This window comes from Bos mutus, chromosome 23 (genome assembly GCF_027580195.1).
Source record: "Bos mutus isolate GX-2022 chromosome 23, NWIPB_WYAK_1.1, whole genome shotgun sequence".
Lineage (NCBI taxonomy): Eukaryota > Metazoa > Chordata > Mammalia > Artiodactyla > Bovidae > Bos > Bos mutus.
This window is the reverse complement of record NC_091639.1, coordinates 6908654-6930249: the sequence shown is the minus strand read 5'-3', so window position 1 is coordinate 6930249 and position 21596 is coordinate 6908654. Positions and strand designations below refer to the sequence as shown.

The 21596-nt window shown below is 43.8% G+C and overlaps 1 protein-coding gene across 1 annotated transcript in view; it reads right to left on the bottom strand.

The window, feature by feature from the left end:
• Positions 1-21596, bottom strand: part of LOC102276507 (N-acetyllactosaminide beta-1,6-N-acetylglucosaminyl-transferase-like) — a 38501-nt gene that overhangs the window by 15808 nt on the left and 1097 nt on the right.

The window sequence follows — 21596 nt, the reverse complement described above, 5'->3', positions numbered from 1 at the left end:
AATGTGGGCTTCCCAGGTGGCACTAGTGGTAAAGAATCAGCTTGCCAAAGTAGGAGACGGGAGTTCTATCCCTGGGTTGGGAAGATCCCCTGGAGGAGGCAATGGCAATTCATGCTAGTATTCTTGCCTGGAGAATCCGATGGACAGAGGAGCCTGGTGGGCTACAGTCCATGGGGTCACAAAGAGTTGTACACAACTGAGCACAATGAATACAATGCCAAATGTCCACTGGGAGGATAAATTGCCCCTGGATGAGAACATGGAATTGTACCTTATTAATAAAACCACATGGGCTTCCCTGGTAGCTCAGGTGGTAAAGAATCCACCTGTAATGCAGGAGACCCCGGTTCAATTCCTGGGTTGGGAAGATCCCCTGGAGAAGGGATAGGCTACCCACTCCAGTATTCTGGCCTGGAGAATTCGTAGAGTCACACAACTGAGTGACTTTCACTTTTCACAATAAAACCATGTATAAATACTGAATTGGCCAAAAAGTTCATTTGGGTTCCATAAGCTCTTACTGAAAAACCCAAATGAACTTTTTGGGCAACCCAGTATTTGAATATGAAATGTGCAAATTTGTGTTTACAAAACTTCCTTTAATGTTACATTGCTTTTATATTTTAAAAAGGTTTATTTACAAGCATCCGAGTCTGATTTGCTTCACTGATTTAGTAATTGTGCTTATGAAATTCAACCAAAGAAAAAATGGTGTTCATTGCTGGTTAACTTAAACAATTAAAAAAATGGAAAATTACCTGATAGTTGGGAAACATACGTTAAGTACCTTGTAGCCTTTTCCCCCTCATTGTTAACTGGGGTTATTTTGAGAAATAAAATGGTATATTTGTTTTTGCCTTCCAATGGTTCATTAATCCCTCAATTTTTAAAAAAATTTTTAATTGGAGGATAATTGCTTTACAATGTTGTGTTGGTTTAACATATGTAACTTACAGAATGATCCTCTTGGTTTCATGGGGATTTTTTTTGGAGTTCTGTGATCCCTGAGATGATGACCTCTCTACATCACCTCTGACAACTGCCAACAAATAGACTCTTCTTTGGTTTTAAGAGGAAAAGATAATACAAGGAAAGGAGGAAACTAAAATTTTATAGAGGAAGGGATTTTAGAAATTTTCATGCTTTAATATTTTAATATGTTCCCATCATTGCCAAGCTGTGTAAACAAGAACCCACAATATTGAAGTGAATTGCCCAGGAGTGTGGACGTGCTAAAATCCTTGTTGATTTTGTTTTCAGGATAACTTATTCTCTCATTCAAACAGTTTACTTGTGGGGCTCCTGTGTTCCAGAGGAGATGCTGGGGACAAAGCCACAAATGAGATGTTCTTGGAGCTTTTGACCCAGAGTATCCAGAAGGGTTTGTATTTATTTTATTTAAAAAAAAATATTTACTTAGTTTTGCTTGCACTGGGTCTCTGTTGACAGGCAAGGACTTTCTCTAGTTATGGTGAGTAGAAGCTACTCTTTCGTTGTGATGGCTTCTCTTATTGCAGAGTACAGGCTTGAGAGCACCGGTTCATCAGTTGTGGCTCATGGGTCAGTTACCCTGCGGCATGTGGGATCCTCCAGGACCAGAGATGGAACTGGTATCCGTCACGTTGCAAGGCAAATTCTTAACTGCTGGACCACCAGGGAAGCCTGGGTTTATATTTACTGATACTGATACTTTGGCCTAGCATATCCAGAAAGGTTTATATGTACTGATTTTTTTATACTTTATTTTTTGAGGTTGATTTACAATGATTCAGTTATATATATGTATGAAAGTGAAAGTGAAAGTCGCTCAGTCGTGTCTAACTCTTTGCGACCCCATGGACTGTATAGTCTGTGGAATTCTCCAGGCCAGAAAACTGGAGTGGGTAGCTGTTCCCTTCTCCGGGGAATCCTCCCAACCCAGAGATCGAACCCAAGTCTCCCACATTGCAGGAGGATTCTTTACCAGCTGAGCCACGCATACTGGAAGCCCAAGAATACTGGAGTGGGTAGCCCATCTGTTCTCCAGCGGATCTTCCCGACCCAGGAATCAATTTTCTTTTCTAGATCCTTTTCCCTTATGGGTTGTATTGATATTTTTATTAGCAGACCAGATTCCTCTAGTCAAGAGTGTTTCCTGAACAATCTTCCAGTGACGAACAGGAAAGGTTAGTGCAGTGCTTTTTAGAAGCAGACAATCTTGGGCAACCCCAGAGAACAGTTGAGGTTTCAGTGCATTCATGACCTCAAGACTGACCTTGACCCCCTGACCCTTTGCTTCCATTGTTCTCTATCATCTTTGAAAGTGAAAAGTGAAAGTGAAGTGGCTCAGTCGTGTCTGACTCTTTGTGACCCCATGGACTGTAGCCTACCAGGCTCCTCCCTCCATGGGATTCTCCAGGCAAGAGTACTGGAGTGGGGTGCCATTTCCTTCTCCAGGGGATCTTCCCGACCCAGGGATCGAACCCGGGTCTCCCGCACTCCAGGCAGACGCTTTAACCTCTGAGCCACAAGGGCTTTAGCTCTCGTCAAACACCCCTGTTAATATTACGGCAGATTTCTCTGTGGCAGTGAAGGCCTGCCTTTCACAACTTTCAGACAACTTTTCCTTCTTCTCTTCACTAAAACCAAGACAGCCTTCAATATCCTCCACTCATGACGACCCCTGAGCCACTCACTTGTCCCTTGCCTAGAAAGCGACTCCACAGTCATTGTCTGGAGGTAAAAACAGCGCAAGGGTGTAAGGAGAGGCCAGAAGGGAACCGTTCCCAAGGCTGCTCCACAAGTATGCCAAGAGGGAACGAAGAGAATTTTTAAAAATCACACTTTAAGAATGATTTCTCTTCGACAGAGTATTGCTTCCAGGGGCGCAGAGTTCAGAGTTTCTGAACTCCAGCTCTCCAAGAATAAACTTGGATAAATAACTAGTCTTTCAGCATCTCCTCTCTGTATTTTCTTTTGAAGAGTTTGATCTATGTGGGTATTTGTTGTACTTTTTAATATGTCAAAGAGAAAGAAGTTTCCTTTTATCTGATTGGCTTGACTTTAGTGCAGAATTATGCCAATTCAATGGAGAAAAGAAAGAAATGCTGAAATGAAGAGCCACTGGATTAGATGTGTATGGACTCTTCTGTGGCGTATTTCTCTAGTTCTATTTAAGGAACCCTCTCCCTTCAGGATCTCAGAGCTCAAGCAGCTGAAAGATGATCACTCTTTTTCCTTTGTATTATACCTGTCCTCAAGGTACTCTGTTTTCTTGAGAGCATGCAGGTTTGTGAGTAAAGTAGGAAATGATCAGCAAATTCATTCCGATGATGTTTCATGAAAGTTCGAGATTGAATGGCCACATGGAAAGGGGTGGAGTTTTTTGTTGAACGTCTCATGAAAGCACCTAGGAGACAAACCTTGAACTATAGGGTGCCCATGTTGGCTGACAAACTATTCACTCAGAGTGATAAGAGCGTCCTTTGGGGGAGCTGGGTCAAGCAAGGTGGACTTCTGACATGAACAAGAGGGAAGTACTCTCAAGTGAGACTTTTATCAGGTGTCCCAGAAATACCAGAACATCTAAACAAACATCAGAACGCTGTCTTTGATAGATCTACCCTCAGACAGGTGGCTCACACAGGAAAGAAACCATCTGCAATGCGGGAGACCCGGGTTCGGTCCCTGGGTTCGAAAGATCCCCTGGAGGAGGGCATGGCAACCCACTCCAGTATTCTTCCCTGGAGAATCCCATGGACAGAGGAGCCTGGCGGGCTATAGTCCATGGGCTCACAAAGAATTGGACACGACTGAACATAGCACAGCACAGCACCCTCAGACACGTGCCCAAATAACTAGCAAATACTCTGTACACCGTTGAGTGAGGGGAAGGAAAGAAGGAAGACGAGGAAGAAAGAAAAGAATTTGATGTTTCCAAACTTCAGAATATATCAAAACTTTCCAGAGTGCTTAAAATAAAACTAAAGTCTTCTATTTCCCAGAGTTTCTGTTTTCTTTTCCTAAATTGAAGTACAATTGCCATATAACATTATACTAGTTTCGGGTGTACAATATATTGACTCGATACTTGTATATATCGCAAAATGATCACCACCATAAGTCCAGAACTGGTTTTCAGGTGAGTCCCTGACTGATTTCTCATCTACCAGCAGTTCTTCAAGCCTTACCTGGCTTTTCAGAGCATCATTTTCCTGGCTAGCACTGCCCACTCACCAAGACTATTTTAATTGCCCATAAACCAGTCTCTCGGCCTCCAGTCTGCCCACTTTGTCGGCCATACCAGCAAATGGCTCTTTATATAATTAGCGTTGACCTTGTGGCCTTCCTGGCTGGGGTATGTGGGATTACTTTGAACCCCCTGCCCTGCGTCTGCTTCTTCTAGTGCTTTGTGGTGCCTGCCCCCCACCTCACCCTCGGACAAATGACAAATTCAGGCTTGCCATCATCCCAGATCCCTCCCACGGGTGCCCATTGCCCTTAGAATTCTGACTCCTCACCCCATATCTCATTTTACGTTGCTACTTCTGCTCCTCAGGACCCAGTTCAAAGTGACCTCTTGCCACAAACACATGAGTGTAAATCGGCGCTTTTTTCTTTTGCTCCATGCTGTCACGAATCAACTGCCCCAGCTAGCGCCTCAGAACCGTGACCCTGGCCAGGTCCAGCGGTGTGCTGCTCTAGGTCACATTCGGGCCAGGAAGACACCAGTGTGTTGAGCATGGCACAAGAGGATCTTTGCAGTCATGTCTACAGACTCTGTGCAGCAGACGGGTAGCCCAGAAACCATATCTGATTGGGAGACCTGTTTGGTTTGACCCCCACTGAAGGGGAGTGGGACACCGCAAAAAAGGAAAGTTCCCACGACAGTCTGGACTGCCAAGACTCCACTGTCCACAAGTCACGAGAGTGTTATCTAACCTGGAGCTCTCCACCTACCCTGCTCCCCCACCGTGTTTCACCAGCTCACCCTGTCTGCCTGGCCCTGTGGACGTGGAGTTTGCGACACTGAGTTTCCAGGCCTCCCCTTTCATCACTGTCCACGACATCACCTTTCAACACTGCCCACGTCTCCTGTCATCACCATCCATACACACCCAGCTGTCCTACCAGGCTTTCGGGAATTCCCAAATTGGCCTTCCATTTTCACGTCATTCTCTGTACCTTGGCTTATGCAAATATCTAATAAAAGACAACAAGCTCAAAATAATTCATGGGGCTGTAAAGTACAGCACGATGACTGTAGTTATTAACACTGCAGTGCCTATTTGGAAGTTGCTAGGAGAGAATCTTGAAAGTTCTCATCTTAAGGAAAGAAAAATTTGTAACTATGGTGGTGGGGACAGATGTTAACAAGACATTGTGATCATCATTTCTCAGTATGTACAAATCTTGTATCATTATCTTATACATTTGAAACTGTTATATGTCAGTTATGTATCAATTAAAAAAAAAGAAGCTCATGCTTGCTAGAAACTAAAGTTAGTAAAATTTAAATCTTAAGATAGCCTCTCTTAAGAAAATAAATTTTTCATAGACTTTGTTTAGAGCAGCTGTAGATTCACAGCAAAAGACTGAGTAGAAGGTACCTGGATTTCCTATATATTCCTATATATATATTTCCTATATATTCCCTGCTGCTCTCATCATTTTATATGGAGCTGGCAAAGATTTAGAAAGTGATAAGACCTAGTGGTATTGAAAAGACCCTGATGCTGGGAAAGACTGAGGGCAGGAGGAGAAGGGGACAACACAGGATGAGGTGGTTGGATGGCATCACCGACTCGATGGACATGAGTTTGAGTAGGCTCTGGGAGTTGGCGATGGACAGGGAGGCCTGTAGTGCTGCAGCCCATGGGGTCACAAAGAGTCGGACACGACTGAGTGACTAAACTGAACTGAACTGAATAGCTGGTGGTGGAGAAGGTGTAGGGAAATGAGAGTCTCAGACTTGCCAGTGGGAGTGCAGTTGGACCAGTTTTGGGGAGAGCAATATGACACTTTCTATCAAAACCCTTAAAAGACCTGCATACAGACTTCCCTGGTGGTCCAGTGGTTGGGAGTCTGCCTGCCAATGCAGCAGACATGAGTTCAATCTCCGGTCCAGGAAGATTCCACACACCAAGGAGCAGCTGAGCCCACGCGCCAAACTCCTAAAACCCGTGCACCTAGAGCCTGTGCTCCACAACAGAAGCCGCTGCAATGAGAAACCCAAGCACCACCACAGGAGAAAGCCCTGGGTCAGCAACAAAGACCCAGAAGAGACAAAAATAAATAAATTAATAAATACAAAAAACAAATAAACCCTTGCATATACTCTGACTCAGTTCGTGTACTGCAATTTGTCCTAAAGAAGTTCTTTCTAAATTCTTATTTGAGAGGCAATGTAATATAGCAGTTACAAGCAAAGACTCTCAAACAATATTGCCTGGGTTCAAGTCCCTGCCGGACCAATGATTAATTGTGGGACCTCTGATAGATCACCTAACCTCTCTGTTCTTTGGTTTCTCTGACTCTAAAGGAGTGTCAAAACAGTTCCTACAGAGTCTGGATAGGAGGAGGTTTGGGGGGAAATGGATCCATGTATATGTATGGCTGAATCCCTTCAATGTTCCCCTGAAGCTACCACAGCATTGTTAACGGGCTATACCCCAATCCCAAATAAAAACTTTGGGAAAAAAAAATTCCCTACACCTCATGGAGTTGTTGTGAAGTGTGTAATATACTTAAAACACCCTGAATGGTACTTGGGACTTAATTACTGCTGAGATTCAGTCACCATTAATGACCAATTTTATTAATAAAACAATGTATTACTGATAATACCTCCTAAAAACCCCTAATTGGAAGTTTTGCTAAATAAATGATATTGCATTCACATGATGGCATATTACTGAGCTATTATAAATTATGGTGAAGAATTCTTCAGGACACAGAAAAACTAGGACATACTATTAAATGAGGGGAGCCAGTTATAAAAACACATAAAATAGATGTTTTTATATGAAAACAAATACTGAAAGAAATGTGCTAAAATAGTATCTCTGAATATTTCTGTTGATGATTTTTATTTTAGTCTTTGTAGTTTTCTGGATTTTCCTAATTTCTAAATTTCCTAATTTCTAAACTGTTTTAGAAATTCCTTAATTACCATTAAATTTCTTTTGTAATGCAAGTTAAAGGTACTTTCCCAAAATTAACTAGAAAAATAATTTTTTTCTGGACTGTGCCACAACACGTGGAATCTTAGTTCCCCAATCAGGGATCAAACCCTCTGCTCCCACCTCAAGTGGAAGTGCAGAGTCTTAACTACTGGACTGCCTGGGAAGCCCCCTCAAAAAGAATTTTTTAAAAAAGATCCTAGTAAATATCTTGCTTTATCAAGTACTTTCACTAAAAAAGGGATGCATTTTAATTTGTTATGGTCAATTGCCAAAAATGGGCACAAATTCATTCCATTGCTATATACATGCCTTCATTCACTATGATTTTGCAACTTTTCCATTCAAAGGTAGAGAATGTTTCTCCACACTCCACAGTCTCTCCCGTGGCTTGGCCACGGGACCTGCTTTGACTGATGGGACATTAGCACACATGATTCAAGCAGAGACTTACGAAAGTACTCGCTGATTAGGGCGACCCTCCCTGAGGTCACCAAGTGAAACAGCCCTGCTGAACCCACTAGGGAATGAGGGGCCGTGGGGTTAGAAGACCAGGTTCTGCAAGCGAAGGTCCATCCAAGCCCTTCCAGTCCTGGTGGAACAGGCCCCGGTCAGAAGTCCTCACAGAAGACACAGGAACTTCTTCAAGCTACTATGTTTTGGAAGTTCTTTTCCTCCTAGCAAAACCTTAACTGACTTTTTACAAAAGTAGCTGTCAGGTAAAATGGCAGAGAATGGATGTGGGCCAAGTCCACAAGACAATCAGTTCCATCCTTCAGTTTTTATCTCTAAGTCCAGCCTTCATCTGTATCAGTATTCTCCATTCTGGCTACACATCGGAATCCTCTGTGGAACTTTTAGGAAAGTACCAATAACTGTGCCCCATCTCCTAGCTATTCTGAATTAATTGGTCAGGCGTGAGTCCCAGACACTGGAATTTTTTAAAATGCTCTATATGATTATAATGTGTAGCCAGGTTTGAGTAGCTGTGTTTTCCATAGGCTACTTAATGCATTGAGCATCCCTTAATAGGGATAATATTTTTCAGCTTTTAAAACACCAAATAGTATCCCTTAGTAAAGGGAGATTTTATTTTTCAACAAATAAAGCAACCATAAGTTTTGAAGATTTTAAAAATACAGAGAAGTTCAAAGAAGAGACCAACTGTTTTTTTTTTCTTTTTCCCCCCAACTTCCCCAATTTAGCTAGTGTTAAGTATCCTGGCACATTTACCTCATGAATCTTGACTTTTTTCCTCTTAAAAATATTATTCTATAATTTGGGAAAAATCAAACACTTTTATTTGAATGGATTCAAACGACTGATAAAAGTACAAAAAACAAAAATGAAAGTTAAAAAAGATCCCAAACACTACAAAGTCTTACAAGTAACAATCACTAAGAAAACATTTCATGAAGCATTTTTTGCACCAATAAATACTTTCACATCACCTTAAGATTGGCATAGCTGTGAACTAGCTGGCTGTGTGTGTGCTCAGTCGCCCAGTCGTGTCTGACTCTTTCGACCCCATGGACGGTGTAGCCTGGCAGGCTCCACCGTCCATGGAATTTTCCAGACAAGAATACTGGAGTAGGTTGCCATTTCTTCCTCCAGGGGATTCCCGATCCAAGGAGTAAACCTGAGCCTCCTGCATGTCCGACGTTGGTGGGCAGATTATTCGTTACTGATGCCCCCAACTAGCTGACAAAACTCTACCAAATATAAATTGCAAATAACCTATCATAAGTGGTCTTTACCACTGAGAAATATGGACTGGGTTTCCTAAAATGAGTTTGGGCATCCCTTATACACAAATGTTCACCACTTTCATCAGTCCAAAAACCTGTTTCCTTAGGATGAAGCATTGTTATTTGCAGCATGTGAACATCAAGTCATGTTTTCCCTGTAATCTATTCGTTTAGATGTGTTTGTTCACAGGTTAAATTAGGCATTTGCATTTCAAGTGGCATCTCCTAGTTTTATGTGACTGTTTCAAATAAATAGACTTTCCTGGTGGCGCAGGTGGTAAAGCATCTGCCTACAATGCGGGAGACCCGGGTTCGATCCCTGGGTCGGAAAGATCCCCTGGAGAAGGCAATGGCCACCCACTCCAGTACTCTTGCCTGGAAAATCCCGTGGACGGAGGAGCCTGGTAGACTACAGTCCATGGGGTCGCAAAGAGTCAGACACGACCGAGTGACTTCACTTCACTTCAAATAAAAGTATTTACAGTACTGATCATCCTTCGCACTCCATTACACTGAAAGCTATTTCATGGCCAGGCCTTTCCTTGTTAGAATCAACAGAACGTAGCACGCCCTGCGCTGCTTTGTCTCCTGTCTGGGGAAAGGCCCTTAATGAACCCATTAGACGAATTTTCCTCTTGCCCTGACTGCAGTGCCTACCTCACCTTCAAAACAAGGCACCAGGTTACACCCAGTTGGATGTAAATCAAAAATGCATTCCTAAGTTGTAAAGCCTTCCCTCCAAGTCCATGTAAAAGCAGCCAAATAAAAACCATGCTTGCTTAGGGCTGTTGTCTAATTTTAAACCCTATCTACAACCCGAGACAAGTCTGAAGGAGTTGAAGGTCAGTGGTAAATTCCATTTGGTGCTGCACGCACTGGGGTATATATAGGTTGCTCATTCTGGGAATTAACTGCCTATCTACAACAAGCCTAACCTTTTATATAGAACCACAGAAGTACTTCTGCTTAGACTGTTCTGCAAATAGGAGAAACTTCTTTAAAAAAAATTAAAAAGAGAAGAAACATGGGACAGAGGGTCCTAGGTTGTACCTGGCACATGTGGGTATCCCAGCCCACTCCCGCCCCTCACCCCCAACCCATGGAATGTCCAGCAGTTTTTAGAAACACACGAAATCACAGTGTGGCCTGAGCATTTCTTCTTGAAAGAATCTATTTAACCTGAACATTTGGATGAAAAGCACTAGGCTACAATTAGAAGCTCTATGATGACACAAAAGCAGCAAAACTAGAGGGTCAAGATGATTGTTGCTCTTGAAGAGAGTACTGGGGGATTCCTGGAGTATTTGTAGGAGTGTGGGCTCTTGTACTGGTTACTCAGGTGAGGATCAGTTTGAAAATTCAGTCATTTCAATTCTGATACGTTGGGTTTCCTGTATGTATATTTCTTTTTTCAAAATTTATTTATTTTTAATTGAAGGCTAATTACAATATTGTGTTGTTTTCTGCTATACATCAACATGTATACAGTGTATGTATACACTGTATATGCTGTGCTTAGTCGCTCAGTCATGTCCTACTCTTTGCAACGCCGTGGACTGTAGCCTACCAGGCTCCTCTGTCCATGGGGATTCTCCAGGCAAGAATACTGGAGTGGGTTGCCATGCCCTCCTCCAGGGGAATCTTCCTGACCCAGGGATGGAACCCAGGTCTCCTGCATCGCAGGTGACTCTTCACCGTCTAAGCTACCAGAGAAGCCCCATACATTGTGTAATATATTTCAATTAGAAATTTAAGAAAGTTCTAGAAGAGGTGGGAATGTGATGTGTACATAAATTCATAAAACAAAACCTGAGACTTCAGAGAAATGTTGGCCCCCTCAGTTCCTTGCCCCCTTCTTCTCTGCTCAGGGTCATTTTAGGGATCAAAGTGCCAATTCTGAGCATTCAGTTTTCAGGTGTGGAGAGCTTACTTTAAAGCACTTGAATACTGCTGTTTCCATTTGTGCAACAGTTATTTCAATATTTTAGCAACTCTGAATTGTGGATACGGACCAGTGACTAATACGTTCACTTTACAGGAAAAGATAAACCCTTGAGCCATCTAGACAAAACCTCTTCTGTATGACTTCTGATAAGAGATCCTATTGGGATATTGTGACATAAACAGTACAAAGTCCTCAGATGATCTAATGGATTGCAAGGACTCATGATAGGAAGCTTTGTGAGTCTGTCACATGTGTCTCTGAAAAAGAAGCTTCTCTTCCTTTTTGTGTTCCTGAAAAAGAAGTGGATACAGTTGGGGTTATTCTTATTCTTCCAATTAAGTTCACAATATTCCTAATATTTGTTCTGAATCACAGACACTGTCAAGCCAAAAGTAACAAAAGCACAATGACATAACTACATGCTGTATTTGCTTGTTTTGTTTTTTTTTTCCCCTTTGGCTGCACCATGCAACTTGTGGGATCTCAGTTCCCCAGTCAGAGATTGAACCCAGGCATTGTTTCTTGTTTGCTTTTGTCTTGGGCCACATCATGTGGCTTGCGGGATCTTAGTTCCCTGACCAGGGATCGAACCTGGAGCCCTCGGCAGTGAGCTCTTGGCGTCCTAAACAATGGACCAACAGGAAAAACCACTGGACCAACAGGAAACTCCCCAAGGCAATTCCAAAGGGGATTCATAAAATAGTTAGACTGTCAATGTCTTTTTTCCCTCCTATATAAAGGAAGCAGAATATTCAGTAGCTAGAAGAGATGGAAAAAATTACCTCTAAACACTGCACATGGAACAGTCTACCCCCACTAAGCAATTCCTACTCTTAGTAACAAACCCCTCCCACGTTCCCTACAGGAAGAGGAAGGCCAAAATGAGCATCTTAACAAACATATTGCTCCTAAAGATTAAAGAACGTGTGCTTATAATAAATTCAGTTTGAGACTGGCTGATGGGCACATAAGGATGACTATACCATTCTGCATCCGATTGTGTGTGTTTGTAAATCTCTAATAGAATTTTATAGGAGGGCACAGCAACCTACTCCAGTATTCTTGCCTCGAGAATCCCATGGACAGAGGAGCCTGGTGGGTCACCCAGAGGCAGACATAGTCTAACACAGCCAGTCAGTCCATAGGGTTGCCGAGGGTCAGGCACAACTGACGACTTAGCACACACACACACACACACACACACACACAATAGAATTTTACAGTGGTCCCTGGTAAGTAGCTAGGAGGAGCAATAATTTGTTTTAACATCCAGGAAGTTGAACACGGAAATGAGAAGGATGTGGCTGAATGCACAGAAACCTATACAGATTGACTGTGGGGGGGAAAAAAAAAACTCCAATTTCTTTCACATCTTGGCTATGTCGATTTCCTTTTCCAAGAAATTATATTTATTCTAAAGTGACATCTCTGTACATGATAAGGCTTAAGAGAATAAAACAATCCTATTAATCCCAGCTCCTGTTCCTTTCATGTGATGTGATCTCAGAAAGAGTCCTGAAGATACTAACATCCTTTGCATCTTTAAGGAAACACTCTTCTCATGGATATGAGAACATACTTCACAGTATTACTGTAAGAACTAAGTGAGACTTTTCTGTAGTTTCAGAAATTATACCCAATAACATTCAGGGAAATCAAAATTATAAAAAATCCTCATCCTAACATGTTAAACTGCTTAAGTTTTCTTATAGTTCCTCCTATTTCTCTTTGGAGGAACTTACATCTAGTTTTACATGGTTTTGGGGCTATGGTGCAGACATCTTTTCAAAGCGAAAAGAGATTTAAACGGGTTTAATTTAACACCTTCCTTGAGGATCTCATTAGTTTAGGAATTCTACACCATATTTAGGTTTTCTTAACACATATTTGTATTAACAAATAGAAAAACACTTCACCTCTCAGTTTACACCCAATTTTTTTCACTCAGTTCTCAAATCAGCTTTACTAAGTAGCCATCATTACTGTGAGTTTAAACAGATGAGGAGTTTAAGGTTTGGGTATCCGTGGTCAGGCTTCTCAGGTGGCTCAGTGGTAAAGAATTCACTTGTCAATGCAGGAGACACAGGAGACCCAGGTTTTGATCCCTGGGTCAGGAAGATACTCTAAAGAAGCAAATAGCAACCCACTCCAGTAATCTTGTCTGGGAAATCCCATGGACAGAGGAGCCTGGCGGGCTACAGTCCCTGGGGTTGCAAAGAGTCAGATATGACTTAGTGACTAAATACCACCACCCATGGTCACAAAGTTACTAAGGACAGAGCCAAAATTCATCATCAATTTGTCTCACCCCAAAGCCCGGGATATTTCTTCAACATGAGTCCTTCCCAAGCATCAGTCATTTCCACACCCCTTTTACAATAGCCACCCTAAGCAACCAAAACTGTAAAGCTTTGCCTTATATAAACTCATTTTCATTTTTACTGGTGATTACCTTTTTTTCTCTGTTAAGGAGATGGAAATAAACAGAACCAACATTTGCTGCAAATCTATGTGCTACTCTGTAAAAGGGCCGTGCCAACAGTTCTCAAGGGGGGCTTCTAGCATCAGTACCCCCCGCAACTTGTTAGAACTACAAATTCTGGACCCTGCTCCGATCCTACTGGACTGGAAATCCTGGCGCTAGGGGCCAGCAGTCCGTGTTTTAATGGGCTCCACCGGGCTCCTGAAGCATGCTTTGTCTGGGAACCACTACACTATATACATTATCTTATTTAATATTCATAACTTCTCGAGACTAAATTTATTACTCCCACCATCACAGATGGGTTAACTGAGACAGCATAGACCAAGACCAGTATCACACAGTTAGGTGGCAATGGGAGCCAATATCTAACCTGCACTTATCTGGTTCCAAAGCCTTTTCATAGTATTGCGTGCACTTGAGGGGAGATATCGGGAGACGCCATTGCTGTGGTTCAGAGAAAGTAGAGATCTAGATGACAACGAGATCTGTAGACACCGATTATATATATCTGTTATGACTGTGACATGCAACGAACATTTTACTGTTTTAAAGAGTCACTGAGGGACTTCCCTGATGGTCCAATGGTTGGGATTCTGCACTTCTATTACACCGAACACGGTTTGGTCTCTGCTCAGGGAACTAAAGATCCCGAAAGACACACAGCGTGGCCAAAAATACATAAAACCTAAAACCTTGGTTCTTCTTGAAAAGATTAATTTCAGACAGTCGGTAGAAAATTGATTGGAAGTGGAATGAAAGTTGCAAAAAAAATGGCCTTGCTGGGTCTAAAGCAAGACATTAATCCTTTCTGCACGACTTAAAGTTGTGTTAAGCTCAGCTTACTGGATATTTAGGAATGGTATCTGTACATAATTAAATGTGTATATATACGATAACCCAATTTTTCTTGTTTATATAATGTTGTTCTAGGAATTAGGGATTAAAAGTTAATTAAGAGCAGTATTTCCAGATTATTTCCTTCACAGGATGGGTGGGGAAATCATTGGGCACAGATTTCCCAGTGAAGAGGATGACCCAGGAACTTCCCTGGGGGTTCAGTGGTCAAGAATCCGTCTGCCAGGGCAGGGAGCAAAGGTTTGATCCCTGGTTTGGGAAGATTCCACATGCCTTGGGGCGACTTGAGTCTGTGCTCCGCAGCTGCGGAAGCCCCCAGGCCCTAAAGCCGGTGCTCCGCAACAGGAGAAGCCACCACAGTGAGAGGGCCTTGCACCGCAACGGGGAGGAGCCCCTGTCCTCCACAACTAGAGAAAGCCCCCAGCAACAGACCCCATGCAGCCAAAAACCAAGAAATAAATGTATTTTTTTAAAAGAAAATGATCCGAGTGTTATACAGCACAACCGATGGCCAGAGGCATCATAAATAAATGCCTTCAAATGGCTACGGCTTCAGTATAGTCCTGTCTTTTTTGTTTAGTTGCTAGGTCGACCCCATGGACTGTAGCCCGCTAGGCTCTTCTGTCCATGGGCTTTCCCAGGCAAGAATACTGGAGTGGGTGGCCACTCCAGCAGATCTTCCTGACCCAGGGATTGAACCCTCGTCTCCTGCATTGGCAGGCGGGTTCTTTACCACTGAGCCACCGGCTTAGTATAGTTTAATTATGTGAATACTCTGTAACCTGTCTAAGGTTTCTCTACCCCTGGGGCCAGGCTGACATCTAGATTCTCAAGAGCCAGGATATAGCGTGACCTTCTCTGACCTCAAATTACTTCCCCAAGAATCGCCTACATTTACCAAAGAGACAAAACAAGCAAAACAGGCCTGCCGCCCTGATACAATATTGTGAAAATCATGTCCAATTGTATTATGTGTATTTTACATTATCTGGCCATACAAAAACGATGTCATGTGAAAACTCTGCTCAGCGGATAGGAACCCAAGGAAAGGATCTGTTTAGTGTCATTTCTCCTTCAATCTGAATTTACCTCCATGTCAACAAAATAGGTGCCACTGTGGACTGTCATTCAGGCACGAAAAAATAACTCAAGTATAAGCCTGAACGTTCTAATAATGTTCATTAAAACACGATGCTTCCAATCCGATTATGTTCATCATTCTCAATCAATGGTACGATCAACATGACTGAATGCATCCTTTGTGGCAATAGAAACCGAACTCTAAATTTAGGCTGATGTTCAGAGAACACAATGCGTACTTTGAAAAAGCCTGGGGGTTGATCCAGCCACGCCCAGATTTAAGGTTGGGGTAACCTTTTCAGAGAGAACACGTACCTTCCCAAGAGCTCAGTGTTTACATTTGCTGAGAGCTACACCTGGAGAAATGTTTCTCAAGTTTCTATTGTTGTTTTTCCTTTAACCTTTCATTTCCTTTTGCTCCTGTTTTTTCCAAGCCAGTAGCTAAGGGTTGAAGGTGAAGGTGTTTGTTGTTCAGTCACGTCCAGCTTTTTTCGATCCCATGGACTGTAGCCCGCCAGGCTCCTCTGTCCATGGGATTCTCCAGGCAAGAATAGTGGAGTGGGTAGCCATTCGCTTCTCCAGGGGATCTTTCCGACCCAAGGATTGAACCTGGGTCTCCTGCATTGCAGGCACATTCTTTACTATCTGAGCCACCAGGAAAGCCCCTAAGGGGTACTCTGGGTCAGATTCAGACAGAAGAAGCCCACTCTGTGAGCCGGGAGTAGCCAAGTGGGAGACAAACCGCAGGGCTGGCTAAGTGCCAAGCTGTGGGAGATACTCAGACTGAGGGCAGGTAAGACAGGAACCAGGTGGCAGTGCCCGCCTAGGGAACTGGTGCTCGCTCCGGGCATCAGAGGAGACTGCGCGGGCCCAGCTGGCTGCCCAGGAGCCAGTTTTTTTTGTTTTTTGGACCACTCAGCTCTTAGCTCCCTGACCAAGGATCGAACCCGAACCCTTTAGAGTGGAAGCATGGAGTCTTAACCACTGGGCCATCAGGGAAGTCCCTGGGAATCAGTTTTCTAAGCAATGATTCTGCCCTATTAACATTCCAGCTGAAACTCTTAAAATTCCACAAGGACTGGTTATCTCTCTCTTTACTGGTATCACTTCTTGGCCTAGCTCTTACGGAATTATACCTTCAAGCCTACCCACTGTTTCTCTGATTCTATCAAAAATTACTCCTCCCCACCTCAGACAGGGGACACCACTCTCTGAACTTTTTTTCAGACTTTGATAGCTGATTAACAATGTTGTGATAGTTTCAGGCGCACAGCAGGGACTCAGCCATACATATGCGTGTATTCAGTGTCTCCTAACCGTCCCCTCCCCAGACCCAACCCACAAGCATCAAACCCTCTTCAGGCACAGCAATAGGTCGCAGTGTAGGGGTAGTGATGGAAAAGATAAAAATGGATATCACATTCCTCACCCTAAAGGAACTCAAACAAGGAGGAGGAAGGGCAGAGGGGCTTTTCACTTAGCAGGTAGTTATAATTTAGTGCTGGCAACTGTGGCAGGGCGAATAGGACTAACCAGCTGTCTGGAAGGTGGGTTATCAAGGACGGCTTCTGGACGAGGTGACATCCAAGGAGGGTTACAAAGGATGCATAGGAATAGTCAGAGATGATAGGAAGGGTAGCTCAGAGAAGACATCATAAAAAGCCACCAAAAAAAAAAAAATTAAGGGAAAATCGCAGAAGTGTGTAGGACCAAGTAGTTGCTGGGATATGAAGTGTGAGGCCTTAGGTATGAAGCAGTGAGGGGAGAGAGATGGGGTAAGGGAGGAGGGGGGTCAGGTCAGAGAGTCCTGCTGTGTTGGGGAGCTCCCTGGCGGTCTAGGGTTCATGCCCAGATTCAATTCCTGCTCAGGGGACTGAGATCCTGCAAGCTGCATGGCATGGCCAAAATTTTAAAAAATAAAATATGTATATATTAACAAAATACATAATGGGACTTCCAGGCGGTCCAGAGTTTAAGACTCTGTGCTTCCACTTTGAGGGGCACCAGTTCAGTCATGGGTGGGGAAGCTAAGCTGCCCCATGGCATGGCCAAAAAATTAAACAAACAAGTGAACAATCAAAAATGCTTCAAAAAATTTTAAATGAAAATTAGTTTCCTAAATGTCTGCATATGATCTATTTAAATAGAGGTTACCTCTTATCAACTGCTGTTTCTCACTCACAATTTGTTGTCATCCAGGCGCTTAGTCGTGTCTGACTCTTTGCGACCCCATGGATTGCAGCACTCTGGGGTTCCCTGTCCTTCACCATCTCCTGAGCTTGCTCAAACTCATGTCTATTGAGTAACAGATGCCATCCAACCATCTCATCCTCTGTTGCCCCGTTCTCCTCCTACCCTCAATCTTTCCCAACATCAGGACTTTTCTGATGAGTCAGCAATACGGTGTCTAAAAAAATGGCCATTCTTCTTTTTGATGTGTATTTTGTGAACTTAAAAAAAAAAGAAAGTGTACTATTTTCCACACACGATGTTTAATTAATTTTATAATCTATAAACTTAATAAAATATCTCTGGAAGAATACAAGGAAGCATTAATATTGGCAGCTCATAGAGTTAAAAAAAATTTAACTTAAAAATTTTAAAGCTCTTGAATATATTTCTTATTTTTAAAAATGGGGACGGATAATCAGGGGGAAAAAAAAAACCCACAACATTTTGAGGGGTTGGAGTCGGGGGGTGGATTAGCTCAATATACTAAAACCTGATGAACTAAATCACTAAACCTGATAACGCAACCATTCAAATCTCAAAACTTAAATTCCATAAAGTCATACCTGTCTCCTTCCAGAGCCACCCTCAGTTCACAGAATGGTGCCAGGTACCACCGGGGTTTAATAAGTATTTGTTAATTGCTGAAAACACACATGGCACCAATGTTTCTATTTTGTTTTTTTTTTGAAGACTTCTTTTCTATTCTGTAGGGAGACAATGTCCTCAAGATTCTTCATGTTCTTTTTGTTACCGTTTAGCAGTGACTAGGTTCAAAGTCAGCCTGAATGGGTCTCGCCCACCAGCCTCTGTGAGCAGCAGAGGAGCCCTGAAGAGTACTTCCCAGGTCCACTGGCTGCGCGGAGGGAGAGCCAGACCACAGCCTGGTCTAGAGCAGGCGTGGGGAGCAGGTACAAAAGCCTGGGTGGGTCGTGGCAGTTGGTTCCAGCAAGGGCACCTTCCTGTGACTCCAAACACACACACACACACACACACACACACACACACACACACACACACTTCCATATCCCTTCTAACCTGATTTCTAGGTTAGAATGGTCAGGTGGGGCTTTCTTTCACTCTTCCAAACTTGACTTTTCACCTTTCTGGGGTTCTGCAGGGAATTTGTTTTAGATATACAGCAAAGAAAAAACAAAACAAAACAAGACTGTTCCTTTTCCTGCTACAAGAGAAACACTTCAAACTTCAGGGCTCTCAAATCCAGGATCAGACCCCAGCTTTGCCTTGGACAAGCTGTGTGAACTGAGCACATCCCTGGTGGCTCAGATGGTAAAGAATCCGCCTGCGATACAGGAGACCCGGGTTCGATCCCTGAGCCAGGAAGATCTCCTGGAGAAAGAAATGGCAACCCAATCCAGTATTCTTGCCTGGAGAAATTTCATGGACAGAGGAGCCTGGTGGGCTACAGTCCATGGGGTTGCAAAGAACGGACACGACTGAACGATTACCACTGCTACTAAGCCTGATTTTCCTCATCTGTACATAAGGATAACAATGATTATTTCTCATAATTAAAAGAGGTGCTATGGCGCATAACATACCCAGCACAAACTGTATTAACAAAAACGGTATTGCATGCCATGTACAGAATGTTTACACTTATTTGTGAACAATTAGGATGAACACTCACTATGAAATGGAGCAGGGCTCTGCCCATGGTCCTTGCCCAGCCCCCTACCCTGTGTCCTCTGCCTGCCTTTGTGGAAAAACTTTAGCCAAAGAATAAGTTGAATCAGAGAAGTGAGAAAATGCAGAAACAAAGGAAAATAGTCCAAGCAGACCAAATAATAATAATGCTGTCATTAAGCATAGTCAAGGACCTTTGGTTCCTTCTCAAGGGCTATAGATAAATAAATATCTGAGCCATATCCTGTGAGCTGTCTTATAGATAACTGAAACCTCAGGTAAGTTAACTACTTGACCATAGTCATGACATGCTGCTGCTGCTGCTGCTGCTAAGTCGCTTCAGTCGTGTCCGACTCTGTGCGACCCCATAGACGGCAGCCCACCAGACTCCCCCGTCCCTGGGATTCTCCAGGCAAGAACAATGGAGTGGGTTGTCATTTCCTTCTCCAATGCATGAAAGTGAAAAGGGAAAGTGAAGTCGCTCAGTCGTGTCCGACTCTTAGCGACCCCATGGACTACAGCCTACCAGGCTCCTCCATCCATGGGATTTTCCAGGCAAGAGTACTGGAGTGGGGTGCCACTGCCTTCTCCGAGCCATGACATAGCTGCCACAATTCCGAGAACTGGTGTCAAGGAAAGGGGAACAAACCGACCACTGATGACCAATTTCAAGATGACTGTCAGCTCTGACTGTGCTGTTTCTGCCCGTAGCCCCTCCTGCAGCTTATAAAAGCTCTTGCCCACTGGTTGTCAGTAGGGGAAAGCCCTCCTTTGGACAGAAGTCTGCCCTCCCCGCTCCGTGGTCAGCATCCAAAAATAAAGCAAGCCTTCCTTTCCACCAACCTCGCTTCTTTCGAGCAGCAAGCAACCGCACCCCACTTTCCGGTGCAACTTAAACTGTGAAAAAACGCCGATTCACTCCCCCTCCTGCAAGTCTTTGCGAACTCTAACCTACTATTGTCTGAAGTTCACTGCATGCCTCTGCCCCCAACCACCTTGCCAGTCCTTTTTCCTCCCCTCTTTAAGTAGGTTTCTGTAACTGCCACTCTAGATTAGCCCTCAGGGATGCTGCGCTATTGGGCACCTAACAATTGCTGTGAGTCCACGTTCAGGTATGAAGGTAGCAATCGTGTGTGCCAACAATAGCGATGCTGCGGCCAAGAGAAGGGAGGTTTTTCAAGCGTGGCAGGCTTGGGGTCACCTCCCCGCAGGGCTGACACCCACAGGCAAGCTGGCACAAGAGTAGAAACTAGGGCATTGGGACATCGCCAGGAAGAGGCCCTAGAGGTCACACGGACCTTCCCAGACAACATATGGGAAACAGAACTTTGAAAAGAAACCCAGTCCTGAATCTAAAGAGGGAATCTGCTGCTGTTTCCCGCCTCCATGCCTCAAATACCTTAGCCCCAAATTATCATGAACAATGGGAAAGACTTCACAGTATATCACAACAAGAGACTGCAAAGGGCAATTTCTAATAAGAAAATGGGACTTAACAATTGACAAGTGACCTGGGGTCAGCTCCAGCCAGAATGTCTCTCCGCATGTTTCAACTCACTGTGACTCACTCTCCCAGGAAATAAAATATCAGACTAGATTTACTGAACCAAGTGAGTTGAGACCTGGACACCTGGTCAGGTCTGAGACTAGAGATGTTCAAGCCAGAGTGATAATTTGTAAACCTCCAAAGATGGAACAGCCCCGTGAACTTTGAGCATCAGTATAATACTGTGCAGCAGCCTCTAAGAGAAATACCACTGATTTCAATTCATAGGATGCTTATTCAAAGCCAGTCTCATGATGTCACAACTGTTCTTATCAAGGACTATGAAAGGCATTCATTCAAAAGACTGAGCTCAAGGTGAGGAACTGTGTGACACACCTTCAAAGGCAGTTTTGCCAGCGCTCCAGGAAATTGGCATATTTCTTAGATCACTGTACAGCACAGTTATAAGGTGGTAGTGTGTGTGTGTGTGTCACTCAGTCGTGTCTGACTCTTTGGGACCCCAGGGACTTTAGCCCGCCAGGCTCCTCTGTCCATGGGATTCTCCAGATAAGAATATTCGAGTGGGTTGCCATTCCTCCCCTTTAGGGGATCTTCCCAAGGCAGTGATCAAACCCGAGTCTCCTGCACGGTGGGCACATTTCTTCACCATTTTAGCCACCAGGGAGGCCCATAAGACACTAGCTGCTGCTGCTGCTAAGTTGCTTCAGTTGTGTCCAACCCTGTGCGACCCCAGAGATGGGAGCCCACCAGGCTCCCCCGTCCCTGGGATTCTCCAGGCAAGAACACTGGAGTGGGTTGCCATTTCCTTCTCCAATGCATGAAAGTGAAAACTGAAAGGGAAATCACTCAGTCGTGTCCGACTCTTAGCGACCCCATGGACTGCAGCCCACCAGGCTCCTCCCTCCATGAGATTTTCCAGGCAAGAGTACTGGAATGGGGT